Below are 26,389 nucleotides of genomic sequence, written 5' to 3' on the forward strand. Positions count from 1 at the left end.
CGGGACGACGTGGCCCCTCAGGAGCCCGTCCCGTACCTCAGCTCCCTCACCTCCAGTCCCCACGCTGCTGCCTCAGGAGCAATGCCTTTGTCCCTTCGGTGAAAGACTTTAGAGTGCTCCGCGAAAGTCTGGAATATAGAGAGGTGATACTTCACTCGGTGCTTGGAGGTCACCTCCCTGCCTTTGCCTCTCAGCTCCCTCTCCCTCGGAGTGTCCGCTGCTGTGACACTGCCATGAGAGCCAGCACCCCTTGTTAGAACGAAGGTTAGGGCTGCTTCTGAGGAAAAAAAAAAGGCAGTAAGACAGATGAGATCTGGCCTTTATTTTATTTTATTTTTATTTATTTTTATTTATTTTTTTAAAGATTTTATTTATTTATTCATGAGAGACACACAGAGAGAGGCAGACACGTAGGCAGAGAGAGAAGCAGGCTCCTCACAGGGAGCCTGACACAGGACTCGATCCCCGGACGGTCGGGGATCACACCCTGAGCCAAAGGCAGACACTCAACCTCTGAGCCACCCAGGCGTCCCTATTTCATTTTTTTAAAAGAATTAAAAAAAAAACATTTATTTATTCATGAAAGAGAGAGAGAGAGAGGCAGAGACATAGGCAGAAGGAGAAGCAGGCTCCCTACAGGGACCCGGGATCACTACCTGAGCCAAAGGCAGATGCTCAACCACTGAGCCACCCAAGGTGCCCCAAGTTCTGGGCTTTAATTTGGGATCTGGGCTAGGCTAGAGCATCATGTAAGTGTTTGTATTCATTCTCTTGCCTAGGAAAGCCGAAAAAAAAGAGACTGCCCTAACACGATTTGAGATCCCCTGAGTAACACGTAAGTACAGAGTATTATTTCACAGTAAAATGACATATGTTTGTTTTAGAATTAGATTGAACTTTAGAGTTACATCCATCCTTCAGATCATCATTCCAGGAAAGATGTCTGTGGGCATTCTATTTCTAGCCGTTTTCGAATGTCTTAACGCTGATCAGTCATCTCTTCTGTGTGCGGTGTTGCTACTGCTTCTGGATATAGCAGGTGATGAATGTAATGATCATATGGAGATGCCAGAGTGCTGCAGTGTTCATTGTTGGCTATCCGTGATATATGTTGTCAGAGGTTCCCAAATGGTCTGCCAAAAATGGTTTTAATATAAAGAGCTATTTCATTGTTACTTGTAGCCTTCTCTCTCCTTAGAACCTCACTAAGAATCTAAGGTGGTCTGAGCTGGGAATAATGCCTAGTCTCAGGAACTAAGATACATTAAAAATTCCTCATCTCCTCTAAGCACCAACTAAGCACTTTGTTTTAAGAGCAAGCTACCTAACCTTCTCTTTGCTTAAGATAATGAGTCTACTCTCAGGAGGTTTCTAAGGCACTCATGTAAATAGATTTCAGATGGTCATCTTACTGTTCTTTCAGAATTGCTCAGACATCTACGAACCTCAATGATGGAAACAGCTTAGACTGTATAGTTGGGGAATAGTTGGGGCTACTCCCCTTCCCAATAAATTCACTCAGAATCAGCTCTGTATGCATACTGATAAATTCCCAGGTTGGCAGATGAAGACTTTGCTGAGCTTAACAAATACCTTTTTGATGTTTAAACAGCCTCTAATAAGAATGCCAACCATCTGTTGAAAGCCAAACAATAAATAGTGAGCAGAATAGTCAATGCATAGATAATTTACTCATTTGTTGTTTGTTCTTAAACATTAGCCAATTGTCAACAAATTGATATTCAGGCACTCTCTGAGCCAAGCCTCTGTTGCTAAACTCAGATAGGACATTTTGATCTTTTTCTTTGTGTGCCACTCCCTATTCCATAAGAGAACAGGGTGCCTCTTTAAAGGAAAAGATGTACAGCATTTACTACAGTATCAAGTAGCTTGTTCTCTAATGGTAGAGTTAAGACAATTATGTAAAATGACTAAATAATACAAAGTAAATAATACTGGAATATGGAGAATGACTAAATAAAGCACAATGAGTGAGTTGAGTACCTTATTTTTTTTAAAATATTTTATTTATTTATTTATGAGAGACACACACACAGAGAGGCAGAGACACAGGCAGAGGAAGAAGCAGGCTCCATGCAGGAAGCCCGACATGGGACTCGTTCCCAGGTCTCCAGGATCACGCCCTGGGATGAAGGCTCAACTAAACCGCTGAGCCACCCGGGCTGCCCATGAGTGAGTGCCTTAAAAGAAATATTTATACATTGTCACAGAGTGTTCAAAGATGGATAAAATAACATCAGAAACTGTAAAAGGAACAACATTTAGGCTAGCAATATACTTCCCAACATCAACAAGAGATGTCGAAGACAAAGGAAAGGTCTGAGAGAAAAATAACTGTAACCCAGAATGCCATACTCAGCTAAGCTGTTATTTTAAAATAAAGGCTAAATAAATATGTTTTCGGGGCACCTGGGAGACTCAGTTGGGTAAGCATCTGCCTTTGGCTGAAGTCATGATCCCAGGGTTGTGGGATTGAGCCCCACCTTAAGCAGGGAATCTGCTTCTCCCTCTTTCTCTGCCCCTCCCCACCCAGCTTGTGCTCACTTTAACTCTCTCTCAAATAAATAAATAAATAAATAAACAAGCAAATAAATAAATAATATATATATTTTAGATTTTTATTTATTCACAAGAGACACACACAGAGAGGCAGAGACATAGGCAGAGGGAGAAGCAGGCTCTGTGCAGAAAGCTCCATGTGGGGCTCGATTCCGGGACTCCAGGATCATGCCCAAGCCAAAGGCAGACGCTCAACTGCTGAGCCACCCAGGCGTCCCTAAATAAAATCTTTTTAAAAAATCAATTTTCAGGGCAGCCCATTGGCTCAGCGGTTTAGCGCCGCCTTCAGCCCAGGGCCTGATTCTGGGGACCAGGGATCGTGTCCCACGTCGGGCTCCCTGCATGGAGCCTGCTTCTCCCTCTGCCTGTGTCTCTGCCTGCCACCTCCCCCGCCCTCCCATGTCTCTCATGAATAAATAAATAAAATCTTTTTTAAAAAAGTCCATTTTCAGACCCAAATAGTGGGAATTTACCACTCACCTTTGGTAACAATTATAGGAAGTTGTAGGAGGTGCAGGAGGAAAAGAGTCTAAATCCAGAAGGAGAGAGTGGGCTGCAGCAGGAAATGGTACAAAGAAGTTGTTCATTGACATGCAGGAAATTGAATAGTTACTGCATGTATAAAATAATATGATGAGGACTAGTTCAGGGTGTTTCAAAACATGATGGCAACACAACTTACCCAAACTGAGAGAATCATGGGATCCCTGGGTGGCGCAGCGGTTTGGCGCCTGCCTTTGGCCCAGGGCGCGATCCTGGAGACCCGGGATCGAATCCCACATTGGGCTCCCGGTGCATGGAGCCTGCTTCTCCCTCTGCCTTTGTTTCTGGCTCTCTCTGTCTCTCAGTCTTTCATGAATAAATAAATAAATAAAATCTTTAAAAAAAAAAAAAAAAAAAAAAAAAAAACAAACTGAGAGAATCTGATATAGCAGTTCATGTAGAAACTCTTAGCAGACTAAGACCAGAAGGCATCTTCCTCTGCTAGATAAAGAGCATCTACAAAACCCACAGCTCACGTAATACTCAAAGGAAAAAACTGAATACTTTTCTCCCTCAAATTGGGAACAGCTTAAGGATGTTAAGCCACTTCTATTCAACATTATACTGGAAGGCCTAGCCTTGTAGCTAGTTGCAGTAAGTCAGGAAAAAAGGAAAGGCATAAGGATTGATAAAGAAGAAATCAAATTTATTTGTGGAGAATGAGCCTGCATTGGTAGAAGATCTAAATGAGTCTACAAACTTTCAGAAGTAATAAGTGCATTTAGCAAGAATAGGTAGATACAAGGTCAAAAGGCAAAATATCACTTGGACTTCTGTATGGCAGAAAGACACAAATGGGAAAGGAAATTTTAAAAATGCTTTTACAATGATATAAAAAAAAGGTAGAGGAAAAAATCTAACACAGCTATGAGGAGGGAATTAAGTAATGATAATGAGTACAGAAATGAATGCACTGGAAATCAAAGAAGCAATTGGGAGGCTCAAGAAAGTGAAAGTTGGTTCTCTTTATTAAATCTTTAATTTTTAAAGATTTTTTTTTTTAAGATTTTATTTGTTTGGGGAAGCCTGGGTGGCTTAGTGGTTGAGTGTCTACCTTCGGCTCAGGGCGTGATCCCAGAGTCCCAGGATTGAGTCCTGTATCGGGCTCCCTGTGGGAAGCCTGCTTCTCCATCTGTCTATGTCTCTGCCTCTTTTTTTTTTTCTATTTTCTTTTTGTGTCTCTGCCTCTTTATCTGTGTCTCTCATGAATAAATAAATAAAATCTTTTAAAAAATTGGGGGGATCCCTGGGTAGCTCAGCGGTTTAACGCCCCCTTCAGCCCAGGGCATGATCCTGGAGTCGCAGGATCAAGTCCCACATCAGGCTCCCTGCATGGAACCTGCTTCTCCCTCTGCCTGTGTCTCTGCCTCTCTCTCTCCCTGTGTTTCTCATCAAAGAATAAATAAAAAATGTTTTTTTTTTTTTAATTGGGCCATCTGAGTGGTGCCATAGGTTGGGCATCCAACTCTTAGTTTTAGCTCAGGTTGTGATCTTGGAGTCTTGGGATCAAGCCCTGCATCGAGCTCCACACTTGACCTGGGGTCTGCTTGGGATTCTTTCTCCCTCTACCCCTCCTCTCATGCTCTCTCTCTCTAAAATAAATAAATCTTTAAAAAATTAATTTTATTTTTTTATTTTTTTAAATTTTATTTATTTATTCATGAGACACACACACACACACAGAGAGAGAGAGAGAGAGAGGCAGAGACACGGGCAGAGGGAGAAGCAGGCTCCAAGCAGGGAGCAGACGTGGGACTCAATCCCAGGTCTCCAGGATCACACCCTGGGCTGAAGGTGGCACTAAACCACTGAGCCACCTGGGCTGCCCTAAAAATTTAATTTTAGAAGGCACAAGTGCACAATGCTAGGAATTTTTAAAGGTGACAAACTATAGATATAGCAGAGATGTTTTTCAAAATGATAAGAGAATTTAGAAACTTAGGTGGTATGGATAATTTCCTAGGATAATGTAACTTATTCAAAGTGAGTACAGCAGATACCAATTGACAATTCAAAATCCAGCCTTCTTTATTAACCTAGTTCTGATTTTGTTTAGAGTAACGTGCCCAAATAAAAATACTTCCCTAAAATTCTTTGTGGCTAGATGAGCTTTGTGATATAGTTTTGGACAATGAGATGAAAGCGTTTTATTTCCTGATATGGGTGTTACTTCTTTCTGCTTCAGTTTCTCTCTCTCTTTCTTTCTTTCTTTCTTTCTTTCTTTCTTTCTTTCTTTCTTTCTTTCTTTCTCTTTCTGATTTTATTTATTTATTCATGAAAGAGAGAGAGAGAGAGAGAGGCAGAGACATAGGCAGAGGGGGAAGCAGGCTCCATGCAGGAAGCCCGATGTGGGACCAGGACTCTGGGATCACGCCCTGAGCCAAAGGCAGATGCTCAACCACTGAGCCACCCAGGCATCCCTGCTTCAGTTTCTTTCTTACCTAAAAAAAGTGAGAATTGGAAATATAAGCAGCTATTCTGAGCCCAAAGTGTACCAAGCATGAGGTGCAGACCTCTAAGCTAAGGGTAGTGGAATGGAAGGTTAAAGGCTACTTTCCTGACAGCATCATTAAGGAGCTGTGTCTTCTCTGAACAGACTTTATCTAGGGGGAAAAAAAAGAAAAAGTAAATGTTTTTTGTTGTTGTTTTGTTTTGTTTTTACAGAAAGTCAGTTTTTCTCTTATTTCTAGCCTAATGTATTCTTTTTTTTAAAGATTTTATTCATCCATTCATGAAAGACACAGAGAGAGAGAGGCAGAGACACAGGCAGAGGGAGAAGCAGGCTCCATGCAGGGAGCCTGACATGGGACTCGATCCTGGGTCTCCAGGATCATGCCCCAGGCCGAAGGCAGGCACTAAACTAATGAGCCAACTGGGCTGCCCTAGCTTAATGTATTCTTTACTTGAGGTATTACTTTAAGAGGAAATAGAAAACCCATGTGAACATATAACCGTTTAAAAAAATGGAATTATTTGTTTAAAAATTTTCCACAGTAAAACATACCAGGCCCATAATACATGCATGTGTGTGTGTGTGTGTGTGTGTGTGTGTGTGTATGTATGTATGTATGTATGTATTTCTCATAATGCTTTTAAACCTTTAAGGCTCATAATGGCTTTTAACCTGCAAAGAACAGATAATGCCTATTGTATGTCAACAATTTGCGTGTTTGTTTATTTTAAGTAAGCTCTGTGCTGAATGTGGGGCTTGAACTCATGACCCTGAGAGGAAGTCACATGCTCTACACTTTGAGCCAGCCAGGCATCCCATCAATTTAATCAGTTTTTATAAAAGAAGGGAAGTTTTCCAATTTATTTGATGAGTATGGTAAAAGCTAATAAAGTATTAAGAAAAGAAAAAATTATAGTCCAGTTTTACTTATACACTTTATGTTTATAATTTAAAAATCCTAAATAAAACATGAGCAGATTAAATGTGGCATGTATAAAAAAATGCAATCTTGGTTAAGGAGGAATTTATTCCAGGAGTTCAAGGATGGTCTACAGTAGAAAACTTACTGATAACTGGTATAATCCAGTATGTTTACAAGTTAAATAAAATGGTAAGATCATCTCAAAAAATTCAAAAACAGTTTTGGTAAAATTCAAAACATTTGTAATGCAAACTTATCTCTGTAGGAATAATAAAGGAATTTCTTTTTTGAAAAATATTTTATTTATTTATTCATGAAAGAGAGAGAGAGAGAGAGAGAGAGAGAGAGAATGGTAGGCAGAGACACAGGCAGAGGGAGAAGCAGGCTCCATGCAGGGAGCCTGACACGGGACTCGATCCCGAGTCTCCAGGATCAGGCCCTGGGCTGAAGGCATGGGTAGCTCATGCTAAACCGCTGAGCTACCCATGCTGCCCGAATTTCTTTCTTTTTAAGAAAGATTTCAATCTATTTATTTGACAAAGAGAGCAAAAGAGCACAAGTAGGGGAAGCAGCAGGCAGAGTGAGAGAGAGAAGCAGGCACCTGCTGATCAGAGAGTTCGACAACGAGAGGCTTGATCCGAGGACCCTGAGATCATGACCTGTGCTGGAGGCAGATGCTTAACTGACTGAGCCACGTAGGCACCCCCTAAATTGTTGTTTTAATTAATTAATTAATTAATTAATTAGTTAATTATTAAAAGATTTTATTTATTCATGAGAGACAGAGAGAGAGGGAGAGAGAGAGGCAGAGACACAGGCAGAGGGAGAAGCTGGCTCCATGCAGGAAGCCTGATGTGGGACTCGATCCTGGGACTCCAGGATTACCCCCTGGGCCGAAGGCAGGTGCTAAACCTCTGAGTCACCCAGGGATCCCCGTAAATTGTTCTTTTAAATCCTATATAGAAAATCTAAGAAAGCCAAACCACTAAAATTAATAAGAGAATTCAGCAAAATTATAGGTTACAGGATTAGTATACAGAGGACCAACAATATTCCTGTGTGCCAACAACAAATTGAAAATCCAGTTAAAAAAATACTTTATGAAGGGGCACCTGGCTGGCGCAGTTGGTAGAGCATGTGACTTCTGATCTTGAGATTATGAGTTTGAGCCCCACATTGAGTGTAGAGATTTTTTTGTTTGTTTTCTTTTTAAAAAGATCTATTTATTTATTTGAGAGAGAGTGAGAGTATGAGCAGGAGAGGCAGAGGGAGAGGTAGAGAGAATCTGAAGTAGACTCTGTGCTCAGCACAGAGCCCAACACAGGGGCTGATCTCAGCACCTTGAAATCACTAACTGAGTTTAAACCAAGAGTTGGACACTTAACTGACTGGGCCACCCTGGTGCCCCTAGAGGTTACATTAAAATTTTTTTAAAATAAAAATTAAAAAATAACATATTAAATAGTGAAAAAGCTATAAGGGACCTTGGAATATATCTAACAAAAGATGTTGAAGATTTTTATGGAGAAAATTATTAAAGAATTTATTTAAGTACATAATGTATACACGTAACATGCTTATGAGTGGGAAGACTTGATTTTGTAAAGATGTAATTTGTTCCTGTATTAACTCATGCATTCCCTACAGTTCCACTATAAGTCCTAATACTTGTATATGTGTGTAATTTGATAGGTGGATGTTAAAATTTATTTATTTATTTAAATATTTTATTTATTCATTAGAGACACAGAGAGAGAGAGAGAGGCAGAGACACAGGCAGAGGGAGAAGCAGGCTCCGTGCAGGGAGCCCGACATGGGACTCGATCCCAGGTCTCCAGGATCACGCCCTGAGCTGAAGGTGGCGCTAAACCGCCGAGCCACCGGGGCTGCCCAGATGTTAAAATTTAAATGGAAAAGTAAAATGTTGGGCAGCCCCGGTGGCTTAGTGGTTCAGTGCCTGTCTTCAGTCTAGGGTGTGATCCTGAAGACCCTGGATCAAGTCCCATGTCGGGCTCCCTGCACGGAGCCTGCCTCTCCCTCTGCCTGTGTCTCTGCCTTTCTCTCTCTGACTCTCATAAATAAATAAGTAAATAAATAAAATCTTTTTTAAAAAAAGGAAAAGTAAAATGTCAAGAATTGCCAAGATGATTTTGAAAAATAATGAGTGATTTGTCCTGCCAAATATAGGATTTAATGTAAAATTTTAGGGATCCCTGGGTGGCTCAGCGGTTTAGCGCCTGCCTTCAGCCTGGGGTGTGATCCTAGAGTCCCAGGATCGAGTCCCACATCGGGCTCCCTGCGTGGAGCCTGCTTCTCCCTCTGCCTCTCTCTCTCTCTGGTCTCTCATGAATAAATAAATAAAATCTTTAAAAAAAAATAAAATTTTAGTAATGATAGTATTGTGACATTTTCACAAGCTTATAAGCAATGGAACAGAGGAGAGTCATGTACCTATAGTAATTTGGTATGACACAGGTGATATTATAAATCAATGGGATGGTATATTCAATAAATAGTACTGAAACAATCAGCTAACTGCATATAAAAACTATAAATCTTTACCCTAACTGTATACAAACCATGTTCTAGTATTAAAACCTTAATCTTAAAAGCAAAACTTATGGGATGCCTGGGTGGCTCAGCGGTTGAGCGTCTGCCTTTGGCCCAGGGCATTATCCTGAAGTCCCAGGATTGAGTCCCACATCAGGCTCCCTGTGTGGAGCCTGTTCTCTCTCTGCCTGTGTCTCTGCCTCTCTCTCTCTCTCTGTGTGTGTCTCTCATGAATAAATAAATAAAACCTTTAAAAAAATAAAAGCAAAAGTTAAACATTTTCAGAAAAAAAATGTAAGAGAATATCTTTATTATCTCAAGAGGGACTTCCTACTAGACACAGATCATCCTAAAATAACTATTTGTGTGTTATCTAAGAAATTCTTTTTTTAAAAAAGATTTATTTATTTATTTCAGAGAGAGAGAGAGAGAGAGAGAGCACTAGTGGGAGGGCCCAAGGGAGAGGGAGAGAGAATCCCAAGCAGATTCTGCATTGAAAGCAGAGCCTGATGCAGGGCTTGATCTAATAATCCTGAGATTATGACATTAGCTGAAATCAAGAGTTGGACACCTAAATGAACCACCCAGGTGCCCCATCTAAGAAATCATTATTTTTTAAAAATATATTTTATTTATTTATTCATGAGAGACACACAGAGAGAGAGGGAGAGACATAAGCAAAGGGAAAAGCAGGTCCCTGCAGGGAGCCTGATGTGGGACTCAATCTCGGGACTCTAGGATCATGCCCTGAGCCGAAGGCAGACGCTCAACCACTGAACCACCCAGGTGTCTCTAAGAAATTCTTCTTCTTCTTCTTTTTTTAAAAATTTTGTTTATTTATTCATGAGAGACAGAGAGAGAGAGAGGCAGAGACACAGGCAGAGGGAGAAGCAGGCTCCATGCAAGGAGCCCAATGTGGGACTCAATCCCAGGACTCTGGGATCACACTCTTAGCCAAAGGCAGATGCTCAACTGCTGAGCCACCCAGGCAGCCCCCTAAGAAATTATTCTTGATCATATTTGGCATTTTTGGTTTAGTTTCTGGTAAAAAAAAAAAAAAAAGATGCCCAAATGCAGTAGCCAATTAGATAGCAATTTAACTCTCTTTCATGTAATAGTTCAGGGTAGATAGATGGACTTTGCTCCATAAAGCCATCCTAGAGATCTAGACTAGTTAGCTGACTAGACAGCTTTGTTATCTTCAACATATAGCTTGTAAGGTGCTCTAGTTTTAACATTTAACATGACAATGTGAAGGAAGATGAAGAAACAGCAATTGAACACGTGTGCCTAATAATTGAAGGCTTTTACCCAGAAGCAGTATACATTGTTTCCAGTTTTTCCAGGCACATTCTGTTATTGGCAACTGAGTCCCACCAAGCTGCAAGGGAGACTGGGAAATGTAGCTTAGCTCGGTAGACCTATGTCTGGCTCCAGCTGTTACTGTGGAAGAAGAGGAAAATAGCTGTTGATGTCACTGGAGTGGATGAGATACTCGCTGTGGCTTGTTATGATCTGGATAAGGCCTCCCTTTCTGGTCTCAGTGCTTGGTGGCCAATACTCAGTAGAATCTAAGGAGTAAAAATAGGCCCCAATGCAAAGTCTAATGTAGGCTTACCCTCAAGAACAACATAAAGAGCTTTTTTCTCTCCATACATAGGTATATAACTTTATGACCAAATAACATTTAAAAAAAACTAACAATTCTGGGATGCCTGGGTGGCTCATTGGTTGAGTGTCTGCCTTTGGCTCATGGCTCAGGGCATGATCCCAGAGTCCTGAGATTGAGATCTGCATCAGGCTCCCTACAGGGAGCCTGCTTTTCCCTCTGCCTAGGTCTCTACCTCTCTCTCTGTGTCTCTCATGAATAAATAAATAAAATCTTTAAAAAAACCTAACAATCCCAACACTTATATAAACATTCTTTGGAAAAGTTAAGAAAAAGTTAAACTTGAAAGCAACACACTATAAAAAAAGTAAACAGAGGGGCACTTGGGTGTTTCAGTTGGTTAAGCATCTAACTTTGGCTCAGGTCATGATTTTAAGGTCCTGGGATTGAGCTCCCCAGTTAGTTGGAAGTCTGCTTGTCCCTCTCTCTATGCCTCTGCCCCTGTTCCCACTCATGCTCTTTTTCTCTCTTTCTCAAATAAAATCTTTAAAAAGTTTATAAACAATATTTTCCCACTACCAACAGTGTTTAAATTATAATCTAAGTTAAAATAGTTTTGTGATAACGTATATTAGCAAAATTTTCTAGGCTATACAACTTCATTTTTGAGTTGCTTAAATTTCTGTCCTAATTAGTAGTAACTCAATTAAATATTTCTTTAAAAAAATATTCTTAAGTAATCTCTACACCCATTGCATGGGGTTGAACTTAAAACCCTGAGATCAAGAACCACATCCTCTACCAACTGAGCCATGCCCCTGTTAAATGTTTCTTTATTGTGATCCTGAAGCGGTCTTGGTTCATTTTTTTTTTTTTTTTAATTTTTATTTATTCAAGAAAGACATAGGTAGAGAGAGAGGCAGAGACACAGGCAGAGGGAGAAGCAGGCTCCATGCAGGGAGCCTGACGTGGGACTCGATCCGGGGTCTCCAAGATCACACCCTGGGCTTAAAGTGGCACTAAACCGCTGAGCCACCCAGGCTGCCAGGTCTTAGTTCTTTTTAACTAAGAGAAAGAATGTCTTTTTTTTTTTTCTTTTAATTCCAGTATAATAGTGTTATGTTACCTTTGGGTATTCAACAATTCCATACATCACCCAGTGCTCATAAAGACGAGTATAATCCTTAATCTCCATCACCTATTTCTTTTTTTAAAAAAGAGTTTATTTGTTTATTTGAGAGCAATAGTGAGAGGAAAAGAGAGAGAGAGAGAAAGAGAGAGAGAAATATTACGAGTAGGGGGGAAGGATGGAGGGAAAAGTAGATTCCCTGCTGAGTAGGGAGCCTGATGCAGGACTTGATTCCAGAACCTGGGGATCATGACCTGAGCCAAATGTAAACACTTAGCCAACTGAGACACTCAGGCACCTGCCCCCCATCACCAGTTCACCCATCCTCCCACCCACCTCCCCTCTGGTATCCATTAGTGTTTTCTCAATAGTTAAGAGTCTGTTTCTTGGTCTCTCTCTCTCTCTCTCTCTCTCCTGTGCTCATTTGTTCTGTTTTTAAAATTTCACACATGAGTAAAATCATATGGCATTTGTCTCTTTCTGACTGACTTATTTTACTTAGCATTATATTCTTTAGCTCCATGTTGTTGCAAATGGCAAGATTTCATCCTATTTTATGGCTGAATACTATTCCATTGTATATGTATACTACATCTTCTTTATCCATTCATCTGTTTTTAAATTTTTATTTATTTTTTTAAAGATTTTATTTATTTATTCATGAGAGACACAGAAAGAGAGGCATAGACATAGGCAGAGGGAGAAGCAGGCTCCCCACAGAGACCTCGATTTGGGACTTGATCCCAGGACCCTGGAGTCATGACCTGAGCCAAAGGTAGTCGCTTAACTGACTGAGCTACCCAGGTGCCCTTCATTCATCTATTGATGGACACTCGGGCTACTTCCATCATTCACTATTATAAATAACACTGCTAGGAGAATGTTTTGCCATAGATATACAAATAGGCTTCTCAAAAATAAAATTTAAAAGAATACATTTTGGGGATCCCTGGGTGGCGCAGCGGTTTGGCGCCTGCCTTTGGCCCAGGGCGTGATCCTGGAGACCTGGGATCGAATCCCACGTCGGGCTCCTGGTGCGTGGAGCCTGCTTCTCCCTCTGCCGGTGTCTTTGCCTCTCTCTCTCAATCTTTCTCTCTCTCTGTGTGACTATCATAAATTAAAAAAATAAATAGGGATCCCTGGGTGGCGCAGTGGTTTAGCGCCTGCCTTTGGCCCAGGGCGCGATCCTGGAGACCCGGGATCAAATCCCACGTCGGGCTCCCGGTGCATGGAGCCTGCTTCTCCCTCTGCCTATGTCTCTGCCTCTCTCTCTCTCTCACCTCTCTCTCTCTGTGATTATCATAAATAAATAAAAAAAATTAAAAAAAAAAAAATAAAATAAAAAAATAAATAAATAAAAGAATACATTTCGGTAAAAAACATACTCTTATAGGAGCACCTGGGTAGCCCAGTTGATTGAGCATCTGACTGGTGGTTTCTGCTCGGGTCGTGATCTCATGGGTTATGAGATCGAGCCCTGAGCAGGGCTCCAAGCTCAGTGCAGAGTCAGCTTGAGATTCTCTCTATTCCTCTCCTTCTGCCCCTCTCCCATCTTCATGTTTGTGCACCTGTGTGCTCTCTCTCTCAAATAAATAGATCTTTAAAAAATTTTTTTAAAAATATTTATTTATTTATTCATGAAAGACACACAGAGAGAGAGAGAGAGGCAGAGACACAGGCAAAAGGAGAAGCAGGGTCCTCACAGGGAGCCTGATGCGGGACTTGATTCTGAATCCTGGGATCAGGCCCTGAGCTGAAGGTAGGTGCTCAACCACTGAGCCACCCAGGCGTCCATATGAGGACAATTTTAAACATAAACTAAAAATAAATACAAATAATGAAAATTTATGCATAGCAATACATGCCACATGCAATGTGAAAAGACGAATGACTAAATGGGAAAATATTTGTAATTCATATTATAAAGGGATAAGATCCCTAAAATATAAAGAGCTTTTAGAAATAAATCAAGGGATCCCTGGGTGGCGCAGCGGTTTGGCGCCTGCCTTTGGCCCAGGGCGCGATCCTGGAGACCCGGGATCGAATCCCACATCAGGCTCCCGGTGCATGGAGCCTGCTTCTCCCTCTGCCTGTGTCTCTGCCTCTCTGTCTCTCTCTCTCTCTGTGACTCTCATAAATAAATAAAAAAAATTAAAAAAAAAAAAAGAAAGAAATCAAGACCAGAGCAACAACCCAGTAGAAAAGTGTAGAACATATTTTAACAGTTCAGAAAAAGAAATCCTATATATTTTTTATTTTTAAAATTTTATTTATTTATTTATTTTTAAGATTTTTATTTATTTATTCATGAAAGACAGAGAGAGAGGCAGAGACAGAGGCAGAGAGAGAAGCAGGCCCCACGCAGGGAGCCCGATGTGGGACTGTATCTCGGGACTCCAGGATTGCGCCCTGGGCCAAAGGCAGGCACCAAACTGCTGAGCCACCCAGGGATCCCCAAAAGAAATCTTTTTTGTTTTGTTTTGTTTTTTTAGAAATCTTTTAAATATGTGAAATGATGTTCATTTTCACACATGAGTTAAAACCTTACTGAGAGGGCAGCCCCGATGGTGCAGCGGTTTGGCGCTGCCTGCAGCCCGGGGTGTGATCCTGGGGACCCTGGATCAAGTCCCATGTCGGGCTCTTTGTATGATGCCTGCTTCTCCCTCTGCCTGTGTCTCTGCCTCTCTCTCTCTCTCTGTGTCTATCATGAATAAATAAATAAAATCTTAAAAAAAAAACACCTTACTGAGATAAATAATTTCTCACCTAGGATATGGGCAAAAATTCAAAAGTTTGATAACACTCTTTGTTGGAGAGATGGTGGGAAAATAGGCACATTGCTGGTAGAAGTACAAAAAGGTACAAACTTTATGGAGGGAAATTTGGCAATATACAGAAAGCTTACATTTGATTTACCCTTTGTTTCCTATTGCTGCTTAACACATTACCACAAACATAGTAGCTTACCCAACACAAATTTATTATATTTCTGGAAGTCAGAAGTCTAAGATGTGTCTGCAGGGCTGCATTCTTTCTGGAGACTCTAGGAGAGTATAAATGTTTATCACTTCATGGCCAGGGATTATATAACTTTGAATCTCTCATGTGCATTGAGTATAAACTTAATAAATACTTATTATTGGTAATGATATAAATACTAGTGATCCTTTAAATTAAATACTTTTATCTTTTGTTTTTCCCTAATTTTCTATTTTGGAACTTTTTTCTGTTTTCTTTTTCCTTTTTTTTTTTTTTTAATATTTTATTTATTCATTCATGAGAGACACACACAGAGAGGCAGACACACAGGGAGAGGGAGAACCAGACTCCCAGTGGGGAGCCAGATACAGGACTCCATCCCAGGACTCTGGGATCACGACCTCACCCAGGGGCAGACACTCAAACACTGAGCCACCCAGGCATCCCTGGAACTTTTTTCTTAAGTAGCCTCTACACCAAATGTGGGGTTCAAGCTCATGATCCTTAGATCAAGAGTCTCATACTCCATCAACTGAGCCAACCAGATGCCCTTATTTTAAAACTTTTCAAACACAGTTGCATGAGTAATTTACCATCATGAAACTTCACCCCAACGTGCACATGCTGAGATTTAAGGACATTCTCCAATATACTACTATTATCACAACTTAGATAACATCTAATACCCAGTTCATGTTCAAATTTCTCCAATTGCGGGATGCCTGGGTGGCTCAGTGGTTAAGCGTCTGCCTTCAGCTCAAGGCGTGATCCTAGAGACCTGGGATCAAGTCCCATATCAGGCTCCTGCATGGAGCCTGCTTCTCCCTCTGCCTATGTCTCTGCCTATCTTCCTGTGTCTCTCATGAATAAATAAATAAATAAAATCTTTTTAAAAATGTCTCCAATTGTTTTAAGATTTTATTTATTTATTCATGAGAGACACATACATAGAGAGAGAAAGAGACAGAGAGAGAGAGAGGCAGAGAACACAGGCAGAGGGAGAAGCAGACTCTATGCAGGGAGCCCGACGTGGGACTCAATCCCAGGACTCCAGGATCACACCCTGAGTCCAAGGCTGGTGCCCAACCGCTGATCCACCCAGGGTTCCCCTCTTTTTTTTTTTTTTTAAAAAAGATTTATTTATTTATTCATGAGAGATAGAATGAGAAACAGAGACATAGGACAGGAAGAAGCAGGCTCCCTGCAGGGAGCCCCATGTGGCATTGAATCCCAAACCCTAGGATCACACCTTGAGCCAAAGGCAGACACTCTACCACTGAGCCACCCAGGCGTCCCTCTCTAATTGTTTTAACAGATACCTTTTATAGGTTAAAAATCATACAAAGTTTTCTACACTGTTATCTTCTTAGTCTTTTTTGGTCTAAAAAAGTCCTTCACAGGATGCCTGGGTGGCTCAGTGGTTGAAGGTCTGCCTTTCGCTGAGTGTGATCCTGGAGTCTGGGGATTGAGTCCCACATTGGGCTCCCTGCATATAGCCTGCCTCTCTCTCTGCCTGTGTCTTTGCCTCTCTCTCTCTCTCTGTCTCTTTCTCTGTGTGTGTGTGTCTCTCGTGAATTAATAAATAAGATCTTAAAAAAAAAAGTCCATCACGTTTTTTTTTTTAAGATTTTATTTATTTATTTGACAGAGCAAGAGCACACAAGCCAGGAGAGAGGCAGAGGGAGAGGGAGAATCAGATTCCTCGCTGAGCAGGGAGCCCGATGTGGGGCTCGATCCTAGGACCCCAGGATCACGACCCGAGCAAAAGGCAGATGCTCAACCAACTGAGCCGCCCAGGAACCCAAAGTCCTTCACTTTTAATTTTCTTTTTATGACATTAATAGTAAATGTTTTTGAAAGGTCCAATCTACTTTTATTTTTATTTTAAAGATTTTTATTTATTTGTTTGTGAGAGATACACACACAGAGAGAGAGGCAGAGACACAGGCAGAGGGAGAAGCAGGCTCCACGCAGGGAGCAGGACTCTATCCCCGGACTGCAAGATCACGCCCTGGGCTAAAGGCAGGCGCTAAACCGCTGAGCCACCCAGGAATCCCCTCTACTTTTCTAATAGTGTATATCTCACATTCTGTGTTTGATTATTTCCTCATGGTGTCATTTAACCCGTTCTATCCCTTCTCTTTTCTATAAACCTAGAGGGTTTTTTTTCTTTTAAGACTTTATTTATTTATTTGAGAGGGAGAGAAGGACATTCTCCAATATACTACCATTAGTATTCATAAGCAGGGGGAGGGGCAAAGGGAGAGGTACAAGCAGACTCCCTGCTGAGTAGAGAGCTTGATGTGGGGCTCAATCCCAGGACCCTGAGATCAGGGCCTGAGCTGAAGTCAGATACTTAATGGACTGAGCCACCTGGGCACCCCAAGTCTAGAGGTTTGATTAGACTCAGGTTGAATTCATGATGTCATTTAGTTCCGTTATTAGTGATGCTACATTTGGTCACTTTGTTAAGGTGGTAACTGTCAGTTCTTTCTATGATAAAGGTACGTTTTCTTCTTTGGAGTTAAAAATGATATATGGAGTGATACTTCAGTATAGAGTGAAAATATCCCTTCACTCAATGAACAAACATTTACCTGTCTTATTTAGTTTGCTGTGATGTAGGGTTGATTCATATTCATAGGCTCAAGATCAGAAGATACTTCCAATTAGAACAGTACTTCTCACCTGGAGGTGATTTTGCCCCTCAGAGACGTATTTGGTTGTCACAACTGAGAGGGGGTGCATACTACAGGCATCTAGTGGGTAGAGGCCAAAGATGCTTTGCGTATCCTGCAATGCACAGGAAAGCCCTCCTAGCAAAGAACTGTTCAGCCCAGGATGTCAGTATTTCTACTGCTGAGAAACCTTGTCTAACCTAGATATAGAATTAAGCTGCTTTCTCACACACAGTTCATTTCAGAGACACTAGTAAAGTTTTAGACCCTATCTTCAGCAGTGGTAGAAACCAAGCAGATATTAGAGTCCATCATAATATTATCATGTTTCTTTCAAACCAGGCAGATTTTGCTGCCCACCTGTTCTGTCTTTCCTTTCCTTTATAGGTTATCTTCTCAAGAAGGATTTAAATTGCTTTTCTTTACTTTTTTTTTAAGGATTTTATTTTTAAATAGTCTCCACACCCAATATGGAGCCTAAACCCGCAACCCCAAGACCAAGAGTCACCTGCTCCACCAACTGAGCCAGCCAGTTGCCCTGCTTTTCTCTACTATTAATAAACTAACGACATAAGGATGGAAAGAAAAAAAAAATACTAGAATTAATACATTGAGGGATTTTTGTCTGCTTTTGTGTTTCCTAGAAGATTTTGTAATGTCATCTTAAAAGCCTCAGAACCAGAGAAGAGAAAATGGAGAAAGAGAAATATCAGGTTAGGAATTCACTGTTACAAAAATGGTCCAAAGAGAGTAACCAGAGTTCAAGAAGGGGCATGAGAGTGCAGAGGGCATTTCCACTCTCACACCTGTAAGTTATTAATGACCTTTGAAGTGATTGTTGATGGAAGCACTTGTACATTTGAGCTGCTTCATATGTATACTTAGTGTATTCAGAGAACTGCCTAGCTCTGGAGCCCTGAAATACCTTCAAGCTGCATTAGAGATCAAACGGCAAAATCCATGACTTGGGAATATCATATAGCCATGTGACATGTGGAAGGGTCCAGAGTATGAGAATCAATGCATAAACAATCACACTGTATATTTTTAACTGAGAGATTTAGCATTGCTTCCATAACTTTTAAAATTGCAATCTCAGAAAATAATGTCCCACAGTTTCAAGATAAGGTGGTAAGAGGAAAAGTGTTTATACATTTATTTTGGGTTCCTATTCTTAAAAGGTTAGAATGTAAGTGCCTTGTTTTCATTCAGGTTGTCATTGGATACCTTGTACAGCATTTGCTTGTCTTAGGTTTTGAACTCCTGGGACAAGGCATTGCCTTTCCCTATTGAGGGCTGAGTCAGCAGTTTTGTTTGCACTTAACAAATAAGGAATCACTCAAGTCTGACTTTTCTGTGCCATGGAGTGAGCACATGAATGCATTCAGCAGCTACAGTTAAACTTTTGGAGAAATCAGCAAAATATCTAGGTCTGTGGTTTTATTTTGTTTTCCCTCAGTATTTCTTAAAATTATTTTTCATACTTTTTTACCACATACTTTCCAACTAGAATAACATAGCAATTGTCGGCCTGACATAGGATTAAGAAATAATCCTAGGGCACCTGGGTGGCTCAGTCAGTTAAGTGTCTGCATTTGGCTCAGGTCATGATCTCAGATCGAGTCCCACATTGGGGTCACTGCTTTAAAATCTTAAAAAAAGAAAAATCATCCCAAAGAACTCCATGGAAAATTACAGAACATGATTTACTTCTCAATTTCTACTTTTTTTTTTTAAATATTTTATTTATTCATGACAGACACAGGGAGAGAGAGGCAGAGAAACAGGCAGAGAGAGAAGCAGGTTCCATGCAGGGAGCCTGTTGTAGGACTTGATCCCTGGACTCCAGAATCACACCCTGGGGCTGAAGGCAGACACTCAACCCACTCAGCCACTCAGGTGTCCTTACTTTTTTTTTTTTTTTTAAGATTTTATTTATTTGTTCACGAGAGACTCAGAGAAATAGGCAGAAACATAGGCAGAGGGAAAAGGAGGCCCCTACAGGGGAGTCTGATGTGGGACTCAATCCCAGGACCCCCAGATCTGAGCCAAAGGCAGCTCAACCACTGAGGCACCCAGGCATCCCTCAATTTCTGCTTCTTAATGAATAGGCAAGTTTTTCAGGTGAACAGTTTGATTAGAAATTAAGAATTAGGGGATCCCTGGGTGGCTCAGCGGTTTAGCCTGCCTTTGGCCCAGGGTGTGATCCTGGAATCTCAGGATCGAGTCCCACTTTGGGCTCCTGCATGGAGCCTGCTTCTCCCTCTGCCCGTGTCTCTGCCTCTCTCTCTGTGTGTCTCTAATGAATAAATAAGTAAAATCTTAAAAAAAAAAAAAAAGAAATTAGGAATTAAAACTTAATCTAAATCCATTTATCATTTTTAATATTTTTTCCTGTATTTGCTCAATTTCTGCAAAATACACAAAATTGAAGAAATAGATGACATAGTATATGTCGTTATTCTTTTATATCATTCTCTGTAAGTGGGAAGAGGGAATAAGAAAGGAGGCATAGGCTGCCTCTCTCTCTCTCTCTCTGTGTGTGTGACTATCATAAATAAATTTTAAAAAAATTAAAAAAAAATAAAAATAAGTAAAAAAAAAGAAAGGAGGCATAGGGGATGCCTGTCTGGGTCAGTCAGTAGAGCATGTGACTCTTTTTTTTTTTTTTTTTTTTTTTTTTTTTTTTTTTAAAGATTTTATTTATTTATTCATGATAGACACAGAGAGAGAGAGGCAGAGACACAGGCAGAGAGAGAAGCAGGCTCCATGCACCGGGAGCCTGACGTGGGATTCGATCCCGGGTCTCCAGGATCGCGCCCTGGGTCAAAGGCAGGCGCTAAACCGCTGCGCCACCCAGGGATCCCGAGCATGTGACTCTTGACCTCAGGATTGTGAGTTCAAGCCCACGTTGGGTGTAGAGATTACTTAAAATCATAAAATGGTGCCTGTCTGGCTCAGTCTATGGAGCTTGTAACTCTTGGTCTTGGGGTTGTGGGTTTGAGTTCCACACTGGTTATAGAGATTACTTTTATTTTTATTTTTATTTTTTTTAGAGATTACTTTTAAAAAATAAAATATTTAGAAAAACGAAAAAATAAGATCTTAAAAAATATTTTATTTTATTTTTTTTAAAGATTTTATTTATGTATTCATGAGAGAAAGAGAGAGGGGCAGAAACACAGGCAGAAGGAGAAGCAGGCTCCATGTAGGGAGCCCAACATGGAACTCGATCCTGGGTCTCCAGGATCACGACTTGGGCTGAAGGCAGGCACTAAACCGCTGAGCCACCCAGCCTACATTTTAAAAAATATTTTAAAAAGAAAAGAAAAAAGGAATAGGAAGATGGTCAGAGTAATTATTCTAATATCTGGGGTCTTATCTCTTGTCATTGTCAGTACCTTTACTTCTCTTTGAAATTCTCATTATCTTTATGATTAATTAATTAATTCATTAATTTAGAGAAACACCAAAGCTAACAAGGATAGTATAAGAAAATAAATTATAGGCTTATGTCATTCATAAATCCTAAGTAAATCTAAGCAAACTAAATCCATCAATGAGTAAAAGTGATGAAATACATCCTGACCAAATTGGATTCATTCCCAGAAATGCAAGTTAGTTTAACATTTGAAAGTTGATTTTATTACAATTAATATATACGATTTACTAGATTAAGAGGCTAAAGGGTAAAAACCATATGGTCATCTTTTTTTTTTTTTTTTAAAGATTTTATTTATTTATTCATGAGAAACATGGAGAGAGAGTCAGAGACATAAGCAGAGGGAGAAGCAGGCTCCACGCAGGGAGCCCGACGTGGGACTCGATACCGCGTCTCCAGGATCACACCCTGGGCTGAAGACAGGTGCCCAAACACTGAGCCACCCAGGGATCCCCTGGTCATCTTTTTTAAAAAAGATCTATTTATTTATTTATTTATTTATTTATTTATTTACTTACTTATTAACTTATTTACTATTTATTTATTTATTTATTTATTTATTTATTTATTTATTTATTTATTTATTTATTTATGAGAACCACACAGAGAGAGGCAGAGGCAGAGCATAGACAGAGGGAGAAGCAGGTTCCTCACAGGGAAGCCAATGTGGGACTCGATCCCTCCACCTATGTTGTTGTTCAAGAGTCAATGGTATATTTGCCATGAATTTTTCTAAGGTGGGCTTTATCGGGTTATGGGAGTTTATTTATATTCCTAACCTGTTTAGAGTGTTCTCATTTTATTTTTCTGCATTTATTAAGATGATCATATGGGGTGGGGGGACACCTGAGTGGCTCAGTCAGCTAAGCATCTGCCTTTGTCTCAAGTCATGATCCCAGAGTTCTGAGTTGGTCCTGAGATCCCCCCCAACCCCTACCCTCACTACCCCACCCCCCACTTCCAGCTCCTTGCTTAGCAGGGAGCCTGCTTCTCTGTCTCCCTACTACTCTTTCTGTCTGTGCTTTCTCTCTGTCAAATAAATAAAAAAAGGGATGCCTGGGTGGCTGAGTGGTTGTGTCTGCCTTTGACTCAGGGCCTGATCCCGGGATCTAGGATTGAGTTCCACATCCTGCTCCTTGTGAGGAGTCTGCTTCTCCCTCTGCCTATGTCTCTGCCTCTCTCTCTCTCTCTGTCTCTCATGAATAAATAAATAAAATCTTAAATAAATAAATAATATCTTAAAAAAAAAAAAAAAGGATGAGGGACACCTGGGTGGCTCAGTGGTTGAGTGTCTGTTTTTGGCTCAGGATGTCATCCCAGGGTCCGGGATCAAGTCCCACATAGGGCTCCCTGCGAGCTGCCTATGTCTCTGCCTCTCTCTCTCTTTCATGAATAAGTAAATAAAATTCTTTAAAACATAAAATAAAACCACTATTACATTTAAACATCATGAAAAATCTGTTAGAAATATATATATTTTTAAAAATTCCATTTGTGCCTGGCTGGCTCAGTTGGTGGAACATGTGATTCTTGATCCCAGGATTGTAACTTTGAGTCCCATATTGGGTGTAGAGATGACTTTTACAAAATCGGTAAAAATTCCATTTATTATAGTACCGAAACTTTTGCGATACTTTAGAAAAATGTAACAAAAAGAATTTATTTTCAAGAGATCTAAATAAATGTAGAGCTATTTTATGTGAATGGGTGAGATTCAATATTTTAGGAATGCTAATTCTGCCTCAAGAGTTATTGGAATTCCAGTATCTCCAACAGAGTTATTCTTTGAATTTAAGATGCTGAATCTATAATTGATATGAAGGAGCAAAGGTCCAATAGTATCTAAGACACTTCTAATGAAAAACAGTAAGGTTGCTAGATGGTCTTAGAATTTTACTTTACAGATATAGTCATTGAGAGTGTTGAACTGACTCAGAAATAGAGAAATAGACCAGTGGAACAGAATAGAGAATCAGACCCCCTCCCCCCCCAGATATGACCATATTGGGACAGTAAGTATACTGGAAATCTGAGGGTAAAAAAGATGATTTTTGAAAAAATGGTCCAAGTACCATCCAATTAAAAGAAAAACAAAGTCTGGTTCCTACTCAAACCATAAACAAAAATTAATTCTGAGTAAATTAAAGATTTAAATATGAAGGCTAAGCTATAAAATTTTAAAAAGGTGATAGATTTATCACCTCAGGATAAGAAAGGATTCTGTTAACAAAACAAAATTTTCAAACCAAAATTGAAAGATTAATCAATTAGATTACATCAAAATTAAAGTTCTGTTTCTTTTTTAAAGATTTACTTATTTATTTTAGAGAGAGAGAGCATGCACAGGGGGGAGGGGCAGAGGAAGAGAGGGGAGAGAGAGAGAAAATTCCAAGCAGACTCTCTGCTGAGCACTGAGTTCGACATGGGACTCTGTGTCATAACCCTGAGATCATAGTCTGAGTTGAAATCAAGAATTGGCACTTAACTGACTGAGCAGCCCAGGTGACCCTTGTTTTGTTTTGTTAAAGATTTTATTTTTAAGTAATCTCTACACCCAATGTGGGGCTTGAACTCACAACCCTGAGATCAGAAAAAGTTCTGTTTAAAAAAGACATAAAAAAGAGTGGGAATATAAACTACAAACCAGGATAATATAATTCTAACATATATAATTGAAAAATGAGGGGATCCCTAGATGGCTCAGCAGTTCAGTGCCTGCCTTTGGCCCAGGGCGTAGTCCTGGAGTCCAGGGATCGAGTCCCACATGGGGCTCCCAGCATGGAGCCTGCTTCTCTCTCTGCCTGTGTCTCTGCCTCTCTCTCTTGTGAATAAATAAATAAGTCTTTAAAAAAAAAAAGAAAAAGGAGCAAAATATATGAACAGGCATTTCATAGAAGAGAAAGACAAACAGCCCATAAGTATATGCAAAGACATCAAGCTCATTAGTAGTATGGGAAATGCAAATTAAACCATAATATATCATTCATATTTACTAGAATGGAAAATGTTAAAGTTGGATAATAACAAATACTGACCAAGGTTATGGAACAAACATTTCTCATTGTAACATTGTAAATTGCTACAATCACAATCAATTGCTAAAACCATCTTAGCATTATCTAGTAGTAGTTAGTACTAGTCAGCAGTAAAGTTGAACCCTGGTGCATACCAGCAATTTAATTCCTAGGAATGTATCCTAGAGAAAGCTCATACATATGTTTATTAAGATACAAGTGCACAGGGGCACTTGGGTGGCTCAGTTGGTTGGGCATCCTTTGGGTTCAGGTCATGATCCTGGGATCCTGGGATCAAGCCCCAAGTTGGGTTCCCTGCTCAGCGAGAATCTGCTTCTCCCTCTCCCTTTGCCCTTCCCCATCTCATGCTTTCTCATTCTCTCTCAAAATAAATAAATAAAATCTTAAAAAAAAACTTTTAAAAAATGTAATATTGAGCAAAAAAAAGCATGTCGGAAAAATAAACATTATATCATTTTTAGTGCATTAAGCCTGCTGTAACAGAATATCATAGAGTGGCTTAAAAACAGCAGAAAATGTATTACTCACAATTCTAGAGGCTGAAAGTCCAGAATCAGGATACTATTATGGCTGGGTGAAAGCCTATTTCAGGTTACATACTTCTTGTATCCTCACATGGCAGAAGAGGTCAGGGAGCTCCATGGAGCTCTTTTATATGGGCACTAATCCCATTCATTAGCATGGCTTATTATATGCCCATGTCCTAATACCATCACGTTGGCAGTTAGGTTTCAACAGATGAATTTGAGGGAGACACAAACATTCAGACCATAGCACATTTATTTGTTTAAAATGTAAAAGAAAAAAAATGTAAAAGAGACACATTAATTATTTTTAAAGATTTACTTATTTGAGAGAGAGCGAGCGAGCACAGAGGGAGAGGGAGAAGCAGACTCCCCGCTGAGCAGGGAGTCTGACTTGGTGCTTGATCCCAGGATCCTGGGATCACAACTTGAGCCAAAGGCAGATGTTTAACCAACTGAGCCATCCAGGTATCCCTAAAAGAGACTTATTTATTTATTTTGATTTTATTTATTTGAGAGAGAGAAAGAGAGAGAGAGGTGTTGGCAGGGGCAGAGAGAGAGAGAGAGAGAGAGAGAGAGAAGCAGACTCCTTGCTGAGCAGGAAGCCTGATGCAGGGCTTGATCATAGCATCCAAAGATCATGACCTAAGCTGAAGGCAGACACTTTAATCGACTGAATCACCCAGGTGCCCTGAAACACATTTAAATTATACATTTTTAAGTTCTACATAAATACGTGATAAAAACGTGTAGCAAAGGATTGAATGATTATAAAAGTCAGGATTGTGATTATTTAGGTTGGAGTGATGGAGTGTTTGAGAAAAGGCATTGTATGGGTAGGGGCTTCAAGGATACTGATAGTGTTCTTTTTTATAAGCTACATCCTGAGTACGCAGGTATTTGTGTTATTGTTTTTCAGGCTGTGTTTATAATATACACTTGTCCATTTGTGTGGTATTTTCATATTAAAATAATTAAAAAGAAGAAGAATTTGTTAAAAAAATCAGATATCTGACTCTCAGTCCCTTTACCTTTAGCAAGGATATAAATGAGTCATGTTTTTGGAGAAGACAGAGTTGTTTTTTTTTAATATTATTTATTTATTTATTTATAGAGACACACACACACACACACACACACACGCACACACATGAGAGGCACAGAGACACAGGCAGAGGGAGAAGCAGGCTCCATGCAGGGAGCGGGACATGGGACTCGATCCAGGGTCTCCAGGATCACACCCTAGGCTGCAGGCGGCGCTAAACCGCTGCACCACTGGGGCTGCCCAAAGACAGAGATTTTTATTATTTATTTATTTTTTAAGTTTATTTTTAATTAATTAATTTATTTTTTAAAGATTTTATTTATTCATGAAAGACCGGCAGAGGGAAAAGTAGGCTCCATGCAGGGAGCCCGATGTATGACTCGATCGCTGGGACTCCACTATCACATCCTGGGCTGAAGGCAGGTGCTAAACTGCTGCTGAGCCACCCAGGCGTCCCTATTTATTTAAGATTTTATTTTTAGGTAATCTCTGCATCCAACGTGGGCTCAAACTTAAACCTTGAGATCAAGAGGCACATGCTCCACCAACTTGGTCAGCTGGGTGCCCCTTAGGGCAGATTTTCATTTATTTTTAAAGATTTTATTTATTTAATCATGAGAGACACACACACAGAGAGGCAGAGACATAGGCAGAAGAAGAAGCAGGCTCCTCGAGGGGAGCTGGATGTGGGACTCAATCCCGAGACTCCAGGATCACCCCCTGAGCCAAAGGCAGATGCTCAACCATTGAGCCATCCAGACGTCCTAGGCTAGATTTTTTTAAATTAAAAAAGGGTTTTATTTGGAAATAATTTCAAACTCACAGAAAAGTTGCAAGAGTGATACAAAAGTACTTGTTTGGCTTTTACTCAGATTCATTTATTGTTAACAATTTGTCATAA

General features: G+C 40.2%; 1 protein-coding gene and 1 pseudogene across 1 annotated transcript in view; one reads left to right on the forward strand and one right to left on the reverse strand.

The window, feature by feature from the left end:
- LOC100687654 overlaps positions 1–26,389 on the reverse strand; it is a 39,217-nt pseudogene that overhangs the window by 822 nt on the left and 12,006 nt on the right.
- The window catches only part of PCCA (propionyl-CoA carboxylase subunit alpha), a 462,758-nt gene that overhangs the window by 463 nt on the left and 435,906 nt on the right, over positions 1–26,389 (forward strand). The window contains exon 2 of the mRNA XM_038569960.1: positions 780–835. The gene's annotated coding sequence lies outside the window, so the exon portion shown is untranslated. The remainder of the gene's footprint in view (positions 1–779; positions 836–26,389) is intronic.

This window comes from Canis lupus, chromosome 22, assembly GCF_011100685.1.
Source record: "Canis lupus familiaris isolate Mischka breed German Shepherd chromosome 22, alternate assembly UU_Cfam_GSD_1.0, whole genome shotgun sequence".
Lineage (NCBI taxonomy): Eukaryota > Metazoa > Chordata > Mammalia > Carnivora > Canidae > Canis > Canis lupus.